The sequence below is a fragment of the Magnolia sinica genome, chromosome 19 (genome assembly GCF_029962835.1).
Source record: "Magnolia sinica isolate HGM2019 chromosome 19, MsV1, whole genome shotgun sequence".
Lineage (NCBI taxonomy): Eukaryota > Viridiplantae > Streptophyta > Magnoliopsida > Magnoliales > Magnoliaceae > Magnolia > Magnolia sinica.
The window spans coordinates 24026740-24046617 of NC_080591.1; the positions used below are offsets into that span (position 1 = coordinate 24026740).

Consider the following 19878-nt stretch of genomic DNA (forward strand, 5'->3'; position numbering starts at 1 on the left):
GATGTATATGTATCATCCCGGCCATCTATCTGTTTTATCAGCTCATTTTAGTGATGAATTCTAAAGCGAAGCATATCCCAAACTTCATGTTGACCACACCACATGAAACAACGGGGATAATGATGCACAGTACCGTTGAAACCTTCTCAGGCCCCACCGTGATTTTTATTGGTCATCCAATCCAACCCATTCAAAAGTTCCAACAGACCTGGATGAAGGGCAAACACAAATATCAGCCTGATCCAATATGTTTTCAATGGTAGGAGTTCAAGTCACACTGTTTCCTGTGGTGTGGTCCACTTGAGCTTTGGATCTGCTTCATTTTCGCCGTTGTCTCCTAACATAAGCGGAAAAAAACGGATGGACGGCGTGGATGAAACACATACATCACGATGGATCCGACAGAGTTTGTTCACCAGGGATATCCTGGTGACCTGGTCCCTAGGCAATCCGCTTCCGAGATGGGCAACATTTGTACGTCGCCCACACAAATGTAGCCTAAATGATGACCGTGAAATGCACACGGTGGGGGACTCCATAATAGAAGGCTGAGATCTATTACAGGTGTACCCACGTGTAGTCTTTAGAGTCCTACTCGCGCGTGTAACCATATCAGGCCTTTCTACACACAAGTTCCCTCGAGAGACGCACTCATTAAAAAAGAAAAAAGAAAAAAGGACAAGCTTTCAACAATCGTTTTCAATGTATCAAACCGAAATATTATTTTTTAAAAATAAGATAAAATAAAGAAAAATACAAAAACAATTTCTATAAATGATTTTTCTAGCGCATACACCAAAGAACGATGTAATGTGAGACGAAATTACAAGAGAGACATCGGAAAGTCGCTATCCCAGTATCGAAAGCAGAAAAACGTCATTTTAAGAAGATCAGATCCGTAAAAATCCCAAAAAGGCAACAAGCTTCTCTCATATTCTAGAAGAATGCCCCCGAAATTCAGAAATCGAAGAAAAGAGAATCATCGTAACAGTTTCTTCAGAAAACCAACACTTTCTGAGTAAAACAGGGGGAAAAAAAAAACCACTTGAATTTGAGGAAATTACAACATATACCTGAATGAGCTCGTTCAAATCCTCCTCTTTCGAGAATCCGATAAATCTCTGCAAGAGCTTGATAAGATCGCTTGAAATCCCGCTCCGAGCTCGAGATCGAAAGCTCAAGCAATCGCCATTGCCGAAATCCTCACTCAAATTTCTGTTTCATGGAAGAAATCGCTTCCTCAAACCGCCATTAATGGAAGCTGCGAGCCTCTGGCGCGCGATTAGGGTTTTCAGTTACAGAGGGATTGAGAGGTTTTTGTTTCTTGTCTTCAGCTAGCTTCCATTCTCCTCGTTTTTATATGGTTTTTGCAGGAATGGGCCCCATCTGCTATCGTTATCTACTGTGGCGTGGGGCCCACACGCGAGGTCAATTAAGCGGGATTTGATAAGACTGCTGGAGTCCGCATTGAGGGAGGACGGACGTAGCGACACGTTTACGACACGTGTCGAAGAGACGGCCTCCTGCAAATCTCGGTGCCCGAGAAAATCCTCTTTAACTATGCGCGCGTGAAATTTACGGAGATCCTCGCAATATAATTAAAAACAGAGAAAATAAAATAAAGATCTGAACCGTTCATCACGTAAATAATGATAGGATAATTATCTTTAAAAAGCGCAGGTCCACTTAAATACAGAAATACTCATAATTGTACGGTAAGTACTGGTTATTGCTCATTTTTAAGAACCTTTCGGTTTCTCGTACAAGAGTGTACATCCTGATACTGAACTACCATGTCCTTTTAAATCATTAAATCAGGACGCTAATACAGTTTCCCCCACCTAGTAAATGGACGCGGTTGCGGTGGGCTCCACCATGATCCATGATCTATGTATATGTATTGTATCCACACCATACATCCATTTTTACACATCATTTTAATGATTTAGGCTAAAAATTACGTGGATCAAAATCCCAGGTGGACCACATCATGAGAAAACAGTAGTGATTGAATGTCTAACATTAAAAACCTCCTAGGGCACTCTGTAACGTTTATTTGACATCTAGATCAGGTCATACAGATATGGATGAAGGCTATAAAAAAAAAAACAAAAAAACAAATATCAACTTAATCTAGAGCTTTTGTAGCCATAAGTAGTTTTTAACAATGATAGTTCAATCACTTCTGTGTGGCCCACTTGAAGTTTTGATCTATCTTGGTTTTAGGCTCATGGCATAAAATTATATAAAAATAATGGGTAGACGGCATGGATGAGACACATACATCATGTTGGGTCCACATAGCACTGACCACCAGCCATTAGCTAGTGGCAGGGGGAGTAGCCAATCCGTTTCCCTTATAGTTGGTTATAATGTCTCACACATGTTCCATATAACATGAGTGACTGATCCTTTTTAGTCTCACGCGTCCGAGTTCACTAATTACTGCTCTGCTGCCCGAATGCGTGTCGCGGGGGTCCGAGTAGGTGTAATCCCTGCACGTGCATAGAATCTCCCTCTTTTCTTAAAAGACAGATATGCCCTTCTCAGTATACAGTTAGATTACTTGAAATTATAAAAGCGCCACAGGAATTTAAGGGTATATCAGACATTTCACCTATATGAATGTCCTGTCCAAATTGTACTTGGACGTACTGCAAGGAATATAGCCGTGCGCATCCGTTGGGGTGCACCCGTGCCGGCCGGCAAGGGTGCAATGGGTGTCAATATTTCTTGAAATGCCGAAATTGTCCTCGGTTGTCCAAACAATGACGGATATCCCCCTACCAAATGTCGAGCTAAAGAATATAAATTCCGTGCTCCCCATTTTCAAGCGTCAAATACAGACGCACCATACTTGGAAATTCGGAGTAATTTAGAGAGATCGTATCCGTTAATCACGAGTTATAATCAGTATTTTTATACGATTTTAATATCTAGGTTGTCTAACTAATATTCTAAACTAGATTTCCACGTTAGATATAGACTACTTGTTATCATTTTGTAACTGCCCATTTCCTAGTATACGTGCCGCTCTCATGATGAAAGGATAGGATGGAAATTTTCATAGAAACCTTACGAACGTCCAGGATCCTGTACATATATGCCATGTTTGCATTTTTACTACGTGATTATTTGGCGCTTGAAGTCATGAGTTTGGAAGAAGTACGCAACTTTATAGCACGATAAACGTCCAATCGAGGAATGCTCGTCGCGCATTTTCAGTTGCCAAAAATGGACGGATATCATTAAGTAGCTTTCTTCACGTGCAGGCGATCTGATTTTTTATTTTATTTTTTGCAGATGGACCCTTCTTTTGATGTGCCCTTGCCCCATAAATGAGGTCTGCGTGGTCATCTGGCTCCACCACACATTAACTACAAATGGACGGCCAGAAAAGATGACTATTGGTCAAAATCGACGTTCGTATGCGGACCACTTGATGAACTGACTCATCTGACTTTCTGCCCATTGTACGCTAATGGTGGGGCCACCAACGCATCATGTGAGGAATATTGGATCTTTCATACGAAGGCCATATTGTAACCTGCTTTGGTGTGTGTTTTTCGCGGCTACATGAGCGATGGTAGTCTCGCAGAGAGGTTATTGGGAAGGAAAGGAACAAGAGAGATGCTAAAGCCGATTCGCGCGAGGAGATATTGAAAAGGTGAATCGCGACACATCTGATAAAAAGATACACGTGTGAAAGATCTCATCCGTGTGTCAGTTGTGAATGAGGCCATTGGATATTCTATGGGCCACGTCATTTTGGATACGTGTTGAGACTCAAATAATGCATAATTTTTTCCATTTATGTCTTGGTTTTATTGACATGAATCAGCTTAACGTTCTATTTTATGCATGTATGTGTTGCAAGGTGAATTAAGATCTAGATTGAAAAATAATGTTAAAAACATATATTTAATGCTCAAGAATCACCAATGCAAAGGATGGATCCTGAAAAACCAAGATTGAAAAATTCACATGTCAAAGATATAAAAAAACCAAGTGAGGAATGAAGATAATCGAAGATTTGAAGTGAAGAATTCTGAAATCGTTCTGAAAAAGTGTATTCTAACACTCTGAAGTCTATTTTAAAAAATTGTGCAGAGTGAAGTCTATTTTAACAAATTATACAGCGAGAAGTCTATTTTAAAAAACTGCGTAAATTTGAGGCAGTTTCTAGAGTTTTCTAACTTTGTACGAAAATTGAAATTCCCTACTTATAAATAGGGCATTCCTCAGCATCATTAAAAGCATTTTAGAGTAAAATTTAGGATTTTTAAAGGGTTTTCAATTTTATAAGTTGTTTTTTTTTTCCCTTTTAGATCTTTTTTTTTTTTGCATTTATTTCTTTCTTGTTACTTTTTTTTCTCTATTTTAATTATATTTTTCTAAGTTCCTTCTAACCCAAGCTAGAAGGAAAGCACATGAGTTTAATAGTTCTTTAAGTTATGATGATTGATTGTTTTAATGATAAGAAGAATGGTATATATATATTATCTATTGTTTAGGTTTTATTTGTTATCCTCTTATGAGATCCACATGATGGATAGGCTTACCCTAGATCAATTAGATTTCATAGATAGGAGAGGTTCTCAACCTGTTATATTTTTTTGATACTCATTATTTCATTGATATTGAATTCTTAAAATCACTGGCACTTGAGAACATATATCAATGGTGCAAATCCATAATTTTTTAATCTTTTATATCATTTATTAAAATATTTAAACTGTTTTATTTTTCAATTAGGCTGACCATAGTGCTCAGATCCTAGTTGTGTTATCCAAGTCATCATGATTTTGGAACATTAACCTATGTATGGAACTTTGAAACATGAGTGTTATTTTAATTCAGTTGAATTACATCCATTCAAAAATCTTAAAATCAAATCATCAGTTTAGTTTTTATTACTTAATTTGTTTTGCATTTCATTTTCTCATTCTCACAATTCATCTCCCCATGGGATCGACCTTGTATTCATGGGATATTACTTACGAACCTCTGGACTTGGAGGTAAGCAATCAATTTTTTGGCGCCGTTGCCGGGAAGAGAATGAGAGAGATTAGATCTGTGCAAGATAGCTAAGGTAAGTTCTTTTCTAAGGTAAGTTCTCTTCTAAACCCTTCAAATTTTTTGTAGATTTTCTTTTTTTCTTTGAAAGTAAATTCAGTTAGGTCTTTCAAGCACTAACTATGACATAAGGTTGCCCTTCTTGGGATTCTATCACCCAAGTGCTATGTTTGTCCTATGGTTGCTATTTGATCACAAAGATCATCGCTGAATTTATTTTCCAAATTATCATAGTTTAATTTCTGCATTAGTTTTACTTTTATTGATTTATTTTTTTTATTTTCACTTTATGGTTTGAACCCTCATAGTTAGCCCTGCCGCCTGGGTTGTTGATTTATTTTTGATTAAGTTTTTATTTTTATTTTAAGTATCATACTTGCTATTTGAATTAGTGGTATTTGTTGTGTGGTGTGGATGGTTTATGTCCCGTTAGAGTAGAGATCAAAATAATCGACTTTCTTCCGAAGGCGGACTAGTTCCAGGCCTTGATAATTCACTTAGAAGAGGCACTCAACATCACTTGGATTCCATGACAGACCCAGTTGATAATCCAAATCCACATCTGTCAGATCCAACTATAAATCAAAACAGAGAAAATCAAACTAATCTTCCTCTTGAGGATGGGAATGAAGTTTATAGGAATGTGTTAAACCAATCACGGACTTTACGTAAACATTTACACCCTGAGAGATCAACTTTACCATCTTGTATAGTGTTCCTTGCTCACACAGGGAACATTAATTTTAAACCAGGTGTGATTCAATTGATTTCTAAATTTCATGGCTTGGATTCTGAAAGTCCCTACTTGCACCTCAAGGAGTTTGAGGAAGTAATTGTAACATTACAAGTAAACAATGGCAATAGGGATGTACTTAAGCTTAGGTTATTCTCACTTTCTCTAAAGGATCGAGCCAAAGTATGGCTCAACTCTCTAAGACCTAATACCATCACTACATGACATGCCTTAAGTAGGGAGTTTTTGAAAAAGTTCTTTCCCGAGCACAAAACAAATGTATTAAAACAAGAAATCATGTCATTCTCCCAAAAGGGGAATGAACTGTTTTTTCAAGCTTGAGAGCACTTCAAAGACCTTCTAATTACTTGTCCACATCATGGTTATAAACCATGGCATGTGATTGATGTGTTCCGAAAGAGACTCACCATAGATACCCGTCAGTTCATAGAGATAATGTGTGGTAGAACCTTTCTTGACAAGGATCATAATGAGGCTTGGGATTTTCTAGATATGTTAGCAGAGAATACGCAGACATGAGATGTCTTTACTAAACTAGACTAAACTAGACCCATTTCTAGAGAGAAAGCGGAGATGTACGTTCTAAGAGAGGAAGACGACCTTAATGCAAAATTCACTGCATTAGCTAGAAAGGTTGAAGCCTTGGAAATTAGGAAGGTTGATATGGTTAAAGCAAACACTTCCTTGGATAATTTTTGTAGCATTCGTGGTGGTGCAGACCATGACACAAAAGGATTATCCAATAATCCTAATTATACAAAATATCATGCATGAGCATGAGCAAGCATATGCTATAAATATTACCAAAGGTCAGTTATGTAACCATGGGAAACACGTACAATCTAAATTGGCATAACCATTTTAATCTTAGTTGGAGGAATGAACCACATATCAATGCGCCCAGTGCACCTCAAATGCTTCCACAAAACTTCTTTAGGGCACCTAACAATACACCATATGTGCCCCCGCCAAAGCGATCATTTGTGGAGGATGCATTGACCATATTCATGAACTCTCAAGCTCAAATGAATCAGTCTCTAATTCAATTAAATCAGAAATTAAAGACGGCCGTGGCTAGGATTAGGACTCAACTAAATACCAGGGAAAAAAGGTACCCTTCATTCTCAACCTGTGCCAAACCCTAGAAACACATATTTCATTGGAGATTCAAATCTAAGTGAGCTACATCATGAATAAGCTAAGACCATCATTACCTTCAGAAGTGAAAAAGAGGTTGATAACAAGATAATGCAACTGGTAGAAATACTGGAGGATGAGCCACCATCTCGAGATAATGATGAACCAGCTATGGTTCAAGAGCCGCAAAAATAAAAGGATAAAGAAATTAAGTCATATGAGCCTCCAGTTCCGTTCCCATCTAGACTTCGAAATCCAACTGTCCCCACGAAATATCAAGAGGTGCTGGATGTGCTCCAAAAGGTTACTGTCAATATTCATCTACTTGATGTCATTAGACAAATTTCATCATATCCTAAATATCTCAAGGATTTGTGCACTGTAAAGAGGAAATTAAATGTGCACAAAAAGGCCTTCCTTACCGAGAAAGTGAGCGTTATCATTCAACAAATGGTCATACCCAAATACAAAGACCCGGGAAGTCCCACTATTCCTTATATTATTGAGAATTTTCAAATTGAGCATGTTTTGCTAGATTTGGGTACAAGTGTCAACTTAGTACCTTATTCGGTTTACAAACAAATGGAGTTAGGCGAGCTTAAACCAACCACGATTACACTCCAACTCGTTGACCACTCCATTAAGGTACCAAGGGAAATTATAGAGGACGTGCTAGTCCAAGTGGAGAAATTCTACTTCCCCGTGAATTTTATTGTATTAGACATTGAACTATGTGTAAACGCTAGCGCTCAAGTTCTCATCATTTTAGGCCGCCCATTCATAGCAACTTCAAATGTAATCATAGATTGCAGGAATGAAATGATGAACTTGTCTTTTGGTAACATGACTCTAGAGCTAAATATTTTCAATCTATGTAAGCAACCCATTGATAATAATGAGATCCATGAGCTGAATTTCATGGACTGCTTGATAGAAGAAGAGGAATTGGAACCTAGTCTGACTAAGGAATTGATTCAAGTCTTCAGGGACTTGAAAAATTCCGATTTAGAAAAAGTGATTGCTGAAATTTGTGATGATAATAAGAGCACTACCACCGAGGACATTGGTATGTACTAATGGAGACCACGCACTCAAATCCTATCTATCGAGGACTCGCGACCTCTGCCATCACCAACCAATGTTCCAAAGCTTGATTTAAAATCATTACCAAATGAGTTTAAGTATGTATACTTAGGTGAAAACAAAACTTATCTTGTAGTAATCTCTTCATTTTTAGACAATGATCAAGAGATTTAAATTGTTGAATGTTCTAAGGGACCACAAAGGAGCCTTGGGCTGGACCATTTCTGACATCAAGGGTATAAGCCCTTCCATATGCACCCATCGGATCCACCTCGCTGAAGAGGCCAAACTAATTAGACAACCTCAAAGGCGTCTCAATCCAAACATGATGAAAGTTGTAAAAAATGAGGTGATCAAATTGTTGGATGTGAGAATCATCTACCAAATATCTGATAGTGTTTGGGTGAGTCTAACTCAAGTAGTCTCAAAGAAATCTAGAATAACTATTGTGCAAATTTCTAATAATGAACTCATACCAACACGTGACACCACTGGTTGGCATGCTTGCATTGACTATAGAAAATTGAACCAGGTCACAAAGAAGGACCATATTCCTCTACCATTCATTAATCAAGTTTTAGAGAGGATAGCAGGTCACTTCTTTTATAGTTTTCTTGATGGATATTTCAAATATAACTAAATAAAGATAACCCTAGAAGATCAAGAGAAAACCACGTTCACTTGTCCATTTGGCACGTTTGCTTTCAAACAAATACCATTTGTATTGTGTAACGCCCCAACAACTTTCCAACGGTGTATGTTAAGTATTTTTTTAAATATGGTTGGAAAGTTTCTTGAGGTTTTCATGGATGACTTCTTTATATTTGGAAGTAGTTTTAAGGAATGCCTCAACAATTTATCTCTTTCCTTATTTAGGTATGAAGAAAAGCATCTTGTCTTAAATTGAAAGAAATGTCATTTCATGGTTCAAAAGGGAATTGTTTTGGGCCATGTTATTTCTAAAAATGGAATCGAGATAGATCGCTCAAAACTGGACATTATAGCTAATCTACCTATCTCCCAAACTGTTAGAGATATTAGATCACTTTTAAGGCACATTGGTTTCTATAGAAGATTCATTAAAGACTTTAGTGTCATTACTAGACCCTTGACTAATTTTCTTCAAAAGGATATCCCATTTAAGTGGACAAATGAGTGTGTAAATGCCTTTAATAAAAGTAAATCATTCATTACCACTGCACCTATCATGCGTCCACCAGATTGGACACTTCCTTTTGGACTAATGTGCGATGCAAGTGATTATGCCATAGGGGATGTTTTGGGCTAAATGAAAGATAAACAACCCTATGTTATTCACTATGCGAGTAGAACTTTAAACTTGGCCCAAGTGAACTACTCAACAACTAAAAAAGAGTTACTTACAGTAGTTTTTTGCTTTCGATAAGTTTAGGTGTTACTTGCTGGGATCTAAAGTAGTCATTTTCATAAACCACTTAACTTTGAAATATTTGTTATCTAAGATGGATGCAAAGTCGAGACTTTTGAGATGGATCCTCATACTCCAAGAATTTAACTTAGAGATAAAAGATAAGAAAGGAGTAAAAAACGTAGCGCCCGATCACCTTTCCAGATTGGTGTTTGATGATTCCACTGAGGAGATGCATATCCAGGACACTTTCTCTGATGAATAATTATTTGCAATTTCCAAATTGCCTTGGTATGTGGATATAGTGAACTATCTTGTAACGGAAAAAATGACATATCATTAAAAGTCACAAGATATGAAGCGTTTTGAAACCAAGGTTAGGAACTTCTTCTAGGATGACCCGTATTTATATAAATCTGGGACTGATAAGATTTTAAAACGTTGTGTTCTAGAGGATGAAGTTCAGAGTGTTATTTTCTTTTGCCACATGAAAGCATGTGGTGACCATTTTTCTACTAAGAAAACTACTGCAAAAATCCTGCAGTGTGGTTTTTACATGCTCACCATGTTTAAAGACACCCATGCTTTCTATGTTACTTGTGATAGATGTCAAAGGTTAGGAAGAGTGTCCCGGCACAACATGATGCCTTTATCCCCAATTTTACGATCAGAGATATTTGATTATTGGGGTATTGATTTTATGTGCTAATTTCCATCTTCTTTTGGATTTCTTTATATATTGGTTGGCGTGGATTATGTTTCTAAGTGGATTAAGGCAATTCCAACTAGGACCAATGACAACAAAGTGGTCATACAATTCCTCAAGGAAAATATTTTTTCTAGATTTAGAACTCAAAAGGCTATCATTAGTGATGGCAGGTCTCACTTTTGCAATAAGACATTTGAGGCTTTAATGAAGAAATATGACATCAAGCATAAAGTGAGCACCCCATACCACCCACAAAAGAGTGAGCAAGCTGAGATTTCTAATCCGAAAATCAAACACATTTTAAAGAAAACTATAAGGTCAGATAGGAAGGATTGGTCTCTTAAACTATCCGACGCTTTATGGGCTTATATGACTGCTTATAAGACCCCGATTGAAATATCCCCATATAGATTGGTGTATGGGAAGACTTGTCACTTGCCTGTGGAATTGGAACATAGAGCCTACTGAGCAATAAAAAAAATTAAACTTTGACATGGACCAAGCTAGTGGATAAAGGAAATTAGAGGAGCTGAGGAGACACTCCTATGAAAATTCTAAAATTTACAAACAGAGGACCAAACCTTTTCATGACAAAAAATCTTGAGAAAGAATTTTAAATTTCAGCAAAAAGGTCCTATTGTACAATTCCCGTCTTCAGTTCTTTCCGAGAAAGTTAAGATCATCAAGATAGACAGGCCCCTTTATTGTGAAGAATGTTTATACTCATAGGGCTGTTGAAATTGAGAATCCGTATAATGACAATATGTTCAAGGTTAATGGTCAGAGATTAAATCCTTATGTGGAAAACTTTCATTTAGGAGAGTACTCATTCCCTCTTCATAAGCCAGAATATTCAGATTGATGCTCCTAGTCTAACGGAGCATTTATGTAGGATTTGTATTATATTCAATTTTTTTAATGTCACCTAGCAGGTAAGTTCTTCATGGTAAGTACTATCTACTCTTTCTTTTATTTTTATTGTTCTTTACATTACATTCTCATTACATTGGGGATAATGTAAATTTTAGGTTGAGGGGTGTGGATAGTCATCCATGTGAGTTTTTTTATTTTTATTTTTTATTTTAAGTTTAATTTTTTTTAAATTTTTTTTTTTTTTTTCAGTTTCAGTTTTTTTTTTTTTTAGGTTTATGGGAAAAATTTTCAATATTTTCAAAATAATATTTTTATATACAAGAATGTGAACATGATATTATGAGAATTCCAAAGGCAAAGTTAATATTTATTTTAAGTTGATAGTAATTAGAATTCTGATAACTAAAAATTATAAACTTGAGTTCAATCATTTAATCACTAGTTTTAAATGAGTTGTAATTTGATGTATTGAATTCACAATACAGCCTAACTAACTAAGTGAGGAATATGATATGTGAACTAGAATAACAACTTTTGATTCAAATAAGGTTGAATGAACTAATACCACTCATATATACTTAAAAGAGAGAATATTGAAGAAAAAAATGATGAATTTTTTTTTTAAAATTATTACAGAGCATGAATGCAATGACCATAACAATCGTGTCAGTAATTCGGAGTAAGGATACCTAAGTATCCATTACTGTTACCATTACAAGTATGATACCTTAGGTTACGAAACAAACCTGGTGGAAATTTTCATCTAAGAGTGATCTATAATAATGAAGATATGATGATAAAAGAAGAAATGACATGAAGAAAATGGCAAAATTAAAGATTCCATATTCTTGGAATGATTGAAAGGAGTTAGGATAAGAAACATGCATATTTCTCAAAGTTAGACTAGTGTCACGGAGCACCTAAGTTATATATGGAATCATAACTATTCTAAATTTTAATTAGATCTCTAAACTCAAGGATATAATGGATTAGGAAATTGAGATTCTAACTAACTTCAGGTTTATAGTAAGTATTGTGTTGTTTCAAAATTCATATAATGAATGGAGGCATAATTATCCTCACTGCAGTGGGTGTTGTATATCCATGTCGTCTGTCAGTATTTTCAGCTCATTTTATGGCATATTCCTACCAAAGCAGATTGAAATATCAGAGATTCCACTTGATATTTCAATATGCTCTCGTACGAATATGCCATAAAATGAGCTGAAAATACTGACGGATGGCGTGGATATACAACGTACACATCAAGGTCAAGGTGGGGCCCACGGCCGGGGAAACAACCACTGCAGTGTTCCTTCCCTGGTAACTACTGCTTTCTTCGTAACTCCGAGTCCCAAAGGCCAGAAAACCGCAGGTTGCGAGTTTCCTGGAAGTCTGGAACATATGTTACATAGAGCTCCTCCAACCAAAAGCTCGGTGGGGTCCACTACGATTTCCGTGTGAAATCCATTCCGTCCTTCGGATGAGATCCCAAAAAAGAGACAGATCGGATTGGATGTTCACCATTGAAATCTTTTTGGCCTCCAAAGTTGTCTTGGTTGATATTTGTGTTTTCAATTCTTCGTGGTCTATAAAACACCTTATGAACGGGTTGAATGGCACGTGAACACCCCGGTGTGCCCCATGAAAGTTTCAACGGTGGATTTTCATCCTCACTGATTTCTGTGATATGGCTCATTGGATAATTTGATCTACCTCGTTTTTAGCCTCTCAGTCTAAAATGACCTGAAGAAAGTGATGGATGGTTTAGATTTCACATAGAAATAGTGGTTGAGCTCTCAGATGCGACTGGGCGAGGTAGGTGGGACCCACATCGCGAATAAAGATCTGACATTGCGACGTGACATCCGAGCTCTCACGCCAATAACAGCGCAACTGCCTTTACCTATCACGTGACATCGAAGCCAAGTAGGCAACTTGCCTTTTCCTTCCCTATGCGGACGGGATTTTCGTGGTGCCAGAAGTTCTTGGTGGGACCCACTTTTCTGAACCCAAAAACACAAATGATCAGATGAAGCTGGTTCCTCTGCAAGTGCTTCTACTGGGACCCACTGGGGTTTGTGTATGATATCCAGCCTGTCCTTTATGGTTGCCCAATCAGTAAATTTGGATACCCAAAAAAATCAGGTGGATCTAATGGTCACGTGACCCACATTTGAATTTATTGTTATTTATGTTATATGGTGGGCCTACCATGTTGTGTATCTGCCATCCAACCCGTCCATTTCTTGGCATTATGCTGGTATACCCCAAAACTCAATCCTCTGCGATATTCAGTGGGCCACACCATCCGAAACTATGACAACCGTCCAAAACCTCTAAATCCAAAGGGTGGCCCACATGATGTATGATGCCATGCACAGGACTTGTGGGTCCCACGCTCACCCCTAGAAAGGTAAGCTTACTCTACAGGGGATCCTAGAGGAACCGGCCTCATTATCTGATGCAGCATCGGTGAGTGGACTTTCAATATAGCCATTCCTTTCCCACGTGTGACATTTGTATAATATCTGAACGGTGCAAAAGGTGGGCCAGAGCATGAGGATTTCCTGGCCTGGAAATCAAGCAGTTGCGCTGATCAATCCGGATACAATCTCAAAATCACTGGACAAATCAATGGTGTGACTTAGTATAACTACGTGGCCCACCCAATAAATCGATCAGTCTGATTTTAGTCTTGCGTGATCCTCATGATGTGGCCTACACTATGCACGGATAAGATATTCAACACGTGTGACAAATAGGTGGGAAAGAAATGATTTTCGAACCCGAAATTACCCTTTAACTCATTTAAAAATAAATAAATAAATGACACCGCTATCCATTAAAAAAAAAATCCTTTAATTGGCATCAAATGAATGGTTAAGATCGATTGATCAGTTAGACTTTAGAGATACGATTCCATTCACGGTGTGCCCAAAATATGGATGGTTTGGGTAGCCGGATGTGAGCGCCACGTGAGTAGGATGAATCACTCCTCGTTTTTAAAATGATGGTAAACTATCCCGGGGATAAGTATCCTATAAAAGGATAGTTATTTGACACTCTGACTACGTACGGTTGATACGCAGGAATTGGAAATGGTACACTATATATATTCTGCAGTTAAACCGGCTAAATTGTGGAACCTACAATCTCTATGTGACCTTCTGAAAATCAGATTGGTTGAAGAATCCTGACCTCTGATTCGGGACTTGTTTCTTTTAAATAAGACCATTGAATAATTTTCATTTTAAACCGTCCAATATATAAGTGTCCACCAATCTGTTAGTTAAATAATCATATAAGCATAATTTTTATCTCATAATATATCTAAACTGATATATATAATTTGCACAGTTTATTTTGAGTTATGATATGCCATGTACACAAGCCTTGAGTAATTTTTAAGTGCCAGCGTACCAGCCATTACGCTCTGCTAGAGTATCAAAGCTTTTCTTTCCGTCAGAGATACTGTGCCACGTTACGGCCATGCACGCATGGAAAAGATGCTCGTCCCAGACGCGGATTTCCTGCGAAAGCCTTTCTTCGGGAAATTCCTGCGCTTGGATGCTTGGTGGGGCCCATCACCATGTTTTTGGGAAATCTACCCCGTTCATATGTTTGGAGAGATCATTTTTATATGATGTAAAAATTTCATGTGGATCCAAAACTCAAGTGGACGACACGAGAGGGAAAATTGGGAAAAGAAATACTTACCGTTGAAACCTTCCTGAGCTCCACCTTAATGTTTATATGCCATCCAAACCGTTTATAAGGTCATTACCACTGGGATGAAGTGAAAATACAAAAAACAATATCCTGAGACAAAGCTTTTATAGCCACAAAAATATTTCAACAGTTCTCACTCAATCTCCACTGTTTCCTCTCGTGTGGCCCAATTGAGTTTTCTATTCATCTCATTTTTTGGTCAATATCGTAAAATTAGCTCATAAAACGGATAAACGGGGTTGATTTTCACTACTTAGGCAGTTTTATGGATACAGGTTCTGTAAGCCAGCGCATTAAACATCATACGCTGCACGAGTATCAAATATCCACAGGTGGGTGGGATCCTGACAGAGGGCCCCACCTTGATATACGTAGCTTAATTATATCCACACTGTCCATCCGTTTTGAAAACGTATTTTAGGGGACGGTGCCAAAAATGAAGCAGATCCAAATATCAGGTGGACCATGATACAGGAAACAGTGGTAATGGACCATTAGAAACTTCTTGTGGGATACAAAAGATCTGGATAAAGATGATATTTGTGTAGTCTCTTCATCGATGTCTTTGTGACCTTATCAACAGGTTGGATGGTAAATAAGAATTCCAGTGGCCCTTTTGAAGTTTTTAATGGTGGGGATTCAATCACGACTATTTCCTGTGGAATGATCCACCTGAGATTTGGATGTACTTCATTTTTGGGATCACACTCTAAAATGAGCTGTCAAATGGATGGACGCTGTGGATGTGAGGCACATACATCACAGTGGGGTCCACAGTTAGGGATCCACCCAAACCGCACTCCATGAGAGCTTTTCTAGGCACCGCCTGGGGTGCCGTATGTGTGCATCGCAGGATCAGTTCCATTGGAATATTGCATTTTAAAGATGGCCTGCCCAAAAAGTAAGATTTCCCCACTTTGCAACTTTGCAACTGGCTGCCAAGGGTACCGATGGACTGGACTCGATGTTAACCAATCCGGGTCTAATTTCTTGGATCCATTGAGAAAAGGGTCTGATTTGGCTATGCCATTTTGGTCCTGGTTCAAAATTGAGTCCGGAGCCGATTACCAATCCAATTATGTAGTAATTAGTAATGTATTGTAATATATAGCAAATGAGCAATGGTTATTGTTACAACAGTGGCCAAAAATGATTATAGTTAATGCAGTAGTAGTAGTCAGAGATGAAACCATAATAACCGATAGAACAAAATACTCTCAGAGATAAACCACAATAATTAATGGCAGTACACAATACTCGCATACACTTTTGATCTATAAAGTATTTTCGATGGTTAAATATGCTTGGATGTATTTTTGTTAATATGTATCATATCTAAACTGTCCATTTATTTTGCAATATCACTTAACGCATGTCCCAAAAAATAGGAATATCCAACACTTCCGTGGCCCTAAGGGGGTATTTGGTGCATGGTAGTGGGAAGGATTAGGTGGGATGGGATTAAAAAAAAATGTAATTATTACATGTGGCAGGGATTGTCCCCTGTTACCGTGTATGTTTGTAATAGGGTGGTACATTGAATGGATATACGTACCCATCCTCTTTTGAAATAATTAAGAATAACATATATGTATTATATCCAAATTGTTTATCTCTTTTGTAACCTCATTTTATGGCATCGGCCTAAAAACGAGGCAGATTCAAAACTTATGTGGCCCCAAAGAAGTTTTCAATAGTAGGTATTCAAACCCCGCTGCTTTCTATGGTGGGGTCCACTTGAGGTTTAGATCTACCTGATTTTTTGGTCCATGCTCTAAAATGATCTCGAAAAATGGGTGAAGGGTGTGGATATATATAACGCACACATCATGGTGGGACTTACACAACTTGCTAACATTAAGTGGAATTGGCATGGGACCCAATGCAATTCCATCTAATCTAATTCCAAGCTTTTCCATTCTTCCCAGACATTGAGTGGAATTGGCATGGGAGCAAATGTAATTCCATCCCACCTAATCCCATCTAATACCATGCACCATTCAATTCAATTCAATTTCTTTACGTGGTGTGGTCCATTTCTAGTTTGGATCCATCTCATTTTATCTCATTCCATAAAATATCACCCAAGAAGGATGGACAATGTGGATATAACACATATATTATGGTGGGCCTTGAAATTATGCCACATGAACACACCTTGGCCCATCCGTTCTGAGATTACCATGATTTGACGGTGGACAGATTAACATGATTTGAAGTCGACATCAAGATGCAATGATGTGAGTTTTACACCGCATTGCTGCAATAGTCCATTATCCAAACAGGCCTTTAAAATATTTGGTAAATAGAATACTTCTTGTGTTGATACAAAAATCTGATTCATCGTGCCTCACCTCCTGCGAGCCGCTGAGTACCTGCAATTAATGGATAATAAGGGAATGCACTGGGGGTGCCGATTATGGTCAGAAACCCCCCGATGCCTAAGGCGTATTGACTCATAGTAGGTGTAGTGGAATCGATATATTTGTATGTACCTTATTCTATGGCGAGAGTATCTATTTATAATCCCTTGACATCACTTACATATATGACAATGAATCTGTTGGATAGTTAAGTATCACAAAGTGGATTTGTCTCTAGGTATATCACGCCTTTCTTGGAGAGATCCTCAGCGAAGATCTCCAAGGGTAATCATATCTTTATATATTGTAAGGATATTTCTATTCCGATGTGGTGGTCGATATCCAAGATTGAGGTTGGTACCCGAGGCCGAGGTCGAGTTTGGTACCCAAGGCTTGGGTCAGAATTCGAGGTCGAGTTTGGTACCTAAGGCTTGGGTCGGAATTCGAGGCCGGGTTGGTATATGAGGCCGAGGTCAGTATCCGAGGCCGGGTTGGTATCTGAGTCCAACTTCTGAGGTTGAGGTCGTCCCTTAGGACCATGGTCGGTACCCGAGGGCCAAAGTAACAACTGAGGTCGAGGTAGAAAGTAGCGGACACCAAAAGTCGGGGTGTTTTTTCGGCCCTCAAGCAATCCATAGTCATCGAGTCTGGCTGTTTGGCTCATCTATCTCATACATTTGTTTAGCTCATTTTACCCATAACTGTAACCCTCTACTTCCAAGCTCTAAACTTTATGAGCTCGGGAAGTAACTTTTGAACTAATTTATGAGAAGGTCAGTGTAACGTCCTGTATTTTTGCTATTTTGAATTTAAAAAAAAAAAATAATTATTTTTTTTTTTATATATAACTAGCCTACATTGTCACTTACTAACCCTTGACGCTCGAGGTGAGCCTATATATGGGTGGTACTAATAAAGAACTGTAAAAATCTGATTAATCAAACGTAGGAATTCAATAAATTTGCTCGATCACTTAAACATTAAGCTTAGCCTTGTGATTTGTTCACATAGGGCTTAAATATATCCAACCTATCACTGACTAATCGAGATAACTGTAACTAAATAAAGATCTATCCAGAGTCGAGACAAGTAGGGGTCATATCTTAATTAACAAACAAAATCAATCTAGTTACTCCTTTAGCCTAAGAACCAACGGTTTAGGGTTATTGGGATCCAATTGTCATTTCCGCTAATTATAAATTGGCCATACTATAAAGTTAACTATCTAAACCCTAATAATTCCGCACAAGAAATCTCGCTACCCAATTCATTCCAAAAATATCTCAATCATCCGAATAAGCTTTAAACCGCTCATTAGTAGCCCACTAAACCTGAAACTATAAAATAATATCCATCTCACTAGGCTTGACGCTCATCGTGGGTGGTAAACCAAGATAGCGCCTAGAATTACTCAACTTGACCCGGAATCTAAGTGCTTCAAACGTGCGAATCCCCTAGGTCAAAATCTAAAACTTAAGTGAAACTAGTCAATTTGTTCTTTCACGAAGTTGTGACTTTGGGACCGTCAATTCATGGCAAAAGTCAGGGTACCAAATAAAAATATTTCTCCACACAAATCCGTATAGCCACGGCCCTGATTGATCATCGGTGACCATCAATCTAAGTTATGTCATTCCCGATTAATCGGCACGTTTGATCATTGGATGGTTGTGTTCAAATATAAATCGCCTATTGGGACACTCATTCCATGGCTTAGATTGACCTGTATGCCTCCCAGTGAGTTCCATTGATTAGAAACAACCCCCTCCAGGGTCAATATAATGAATAAAGGGCCATTAGGGCCATATGCAACAAATCTAGTGCTATAAATATGACATTTGGGGGCTTCCTTTACTCCCATACGAATTTCATACCTTATAAGAGAGAAAAAATGGAGAAAGAGAAAGAGAGAAGAAGAGAAGAAGAGTGAGAGTAGGAGTGGGGAGGTTTTGGTGTTTCCCTTTATCGGTTTCCTCCAATTAAAGCCTTAGTCTCGATCGTTTTCCTCCGCCGAATCCACCCCACTCACGATTGGAGGTAAGAAACAAATCATACTTCCCAACCTAGAATTTTCTACAATGAATTGTATGAATCTCACATAGTTCTTTGTGTTTGTATAAGAATTTATGATTTTTCTAAAATCCATAACCCCATGAGCTCAAAATCGGAGATTCATTCTTAAAGGTGCAGACCATTATACCTAAGTTTCCATTTATCGACCCTTGAGAGTCTCAGTTAATGATGCCTTATTGTGAATGGCTTGGTGATTGCTAACATATCTATATTTCTAATTTGATTACAACATGTGTTATTAGTTGTTTATGGATGCTCACATGTTTGATGAAATGCTTAAGTGTTTGCGTGTTGAATTTATGATTTTTATGAAACCTTGCAATGATCACATGATGAGTTGATAGGTCCATAATGATATTATGATTGCTTATGATGTTGGGTCAGTTGGCTAACTGCCTGAACTAAAAGGGTGGCCCAAGTTAGGACGGCCACCCTATGCTTGTTTGATTGACCTGAGTTGAATACGGATGACCGACAACAGCTGGACTACACGGGATGCTTGCACCCAATGCCAATTGCACTGGGGTTCTCCCATGTCAATCGAATTAGTCCACTAGACAATTAATCATGTATGTTCAAAATTTATGATACGACCAAATAAAATCTAAGATACCCCGTTCCCAATGGATGTGTTCATTCATAACCGTTATTGCGATATTTTTCCATTAAGACTCATGAGTCAGGTATGGTA

At 38.0% G+C, this 19878-nt stretch overlaps 1 protein-coding gene across 1 annotated transcript in view; it reads right to left on the reverse strand.

The window, feature by feature from the left end:
• The window catches only part of LOC131234749 (protein ABSCISIC ACID-INSENSITIVE 5-like), a 48681-nt gene extending 47331 nt beyond the window's left edge, over positions 1-1350 (reverse strand). Inside the window, exon 1 of the mRNA XM_058231690.1 lies at positions 1074-1350. The gene's annotated coding sequence lies outside the window, so the exon portion shown is untranslated. The remainder of the gene's footprint in view (positions 1-1073) is intronic.
• Between the last annotated feature and the right edge of the window lie 18528 nt (positions 1351-19878).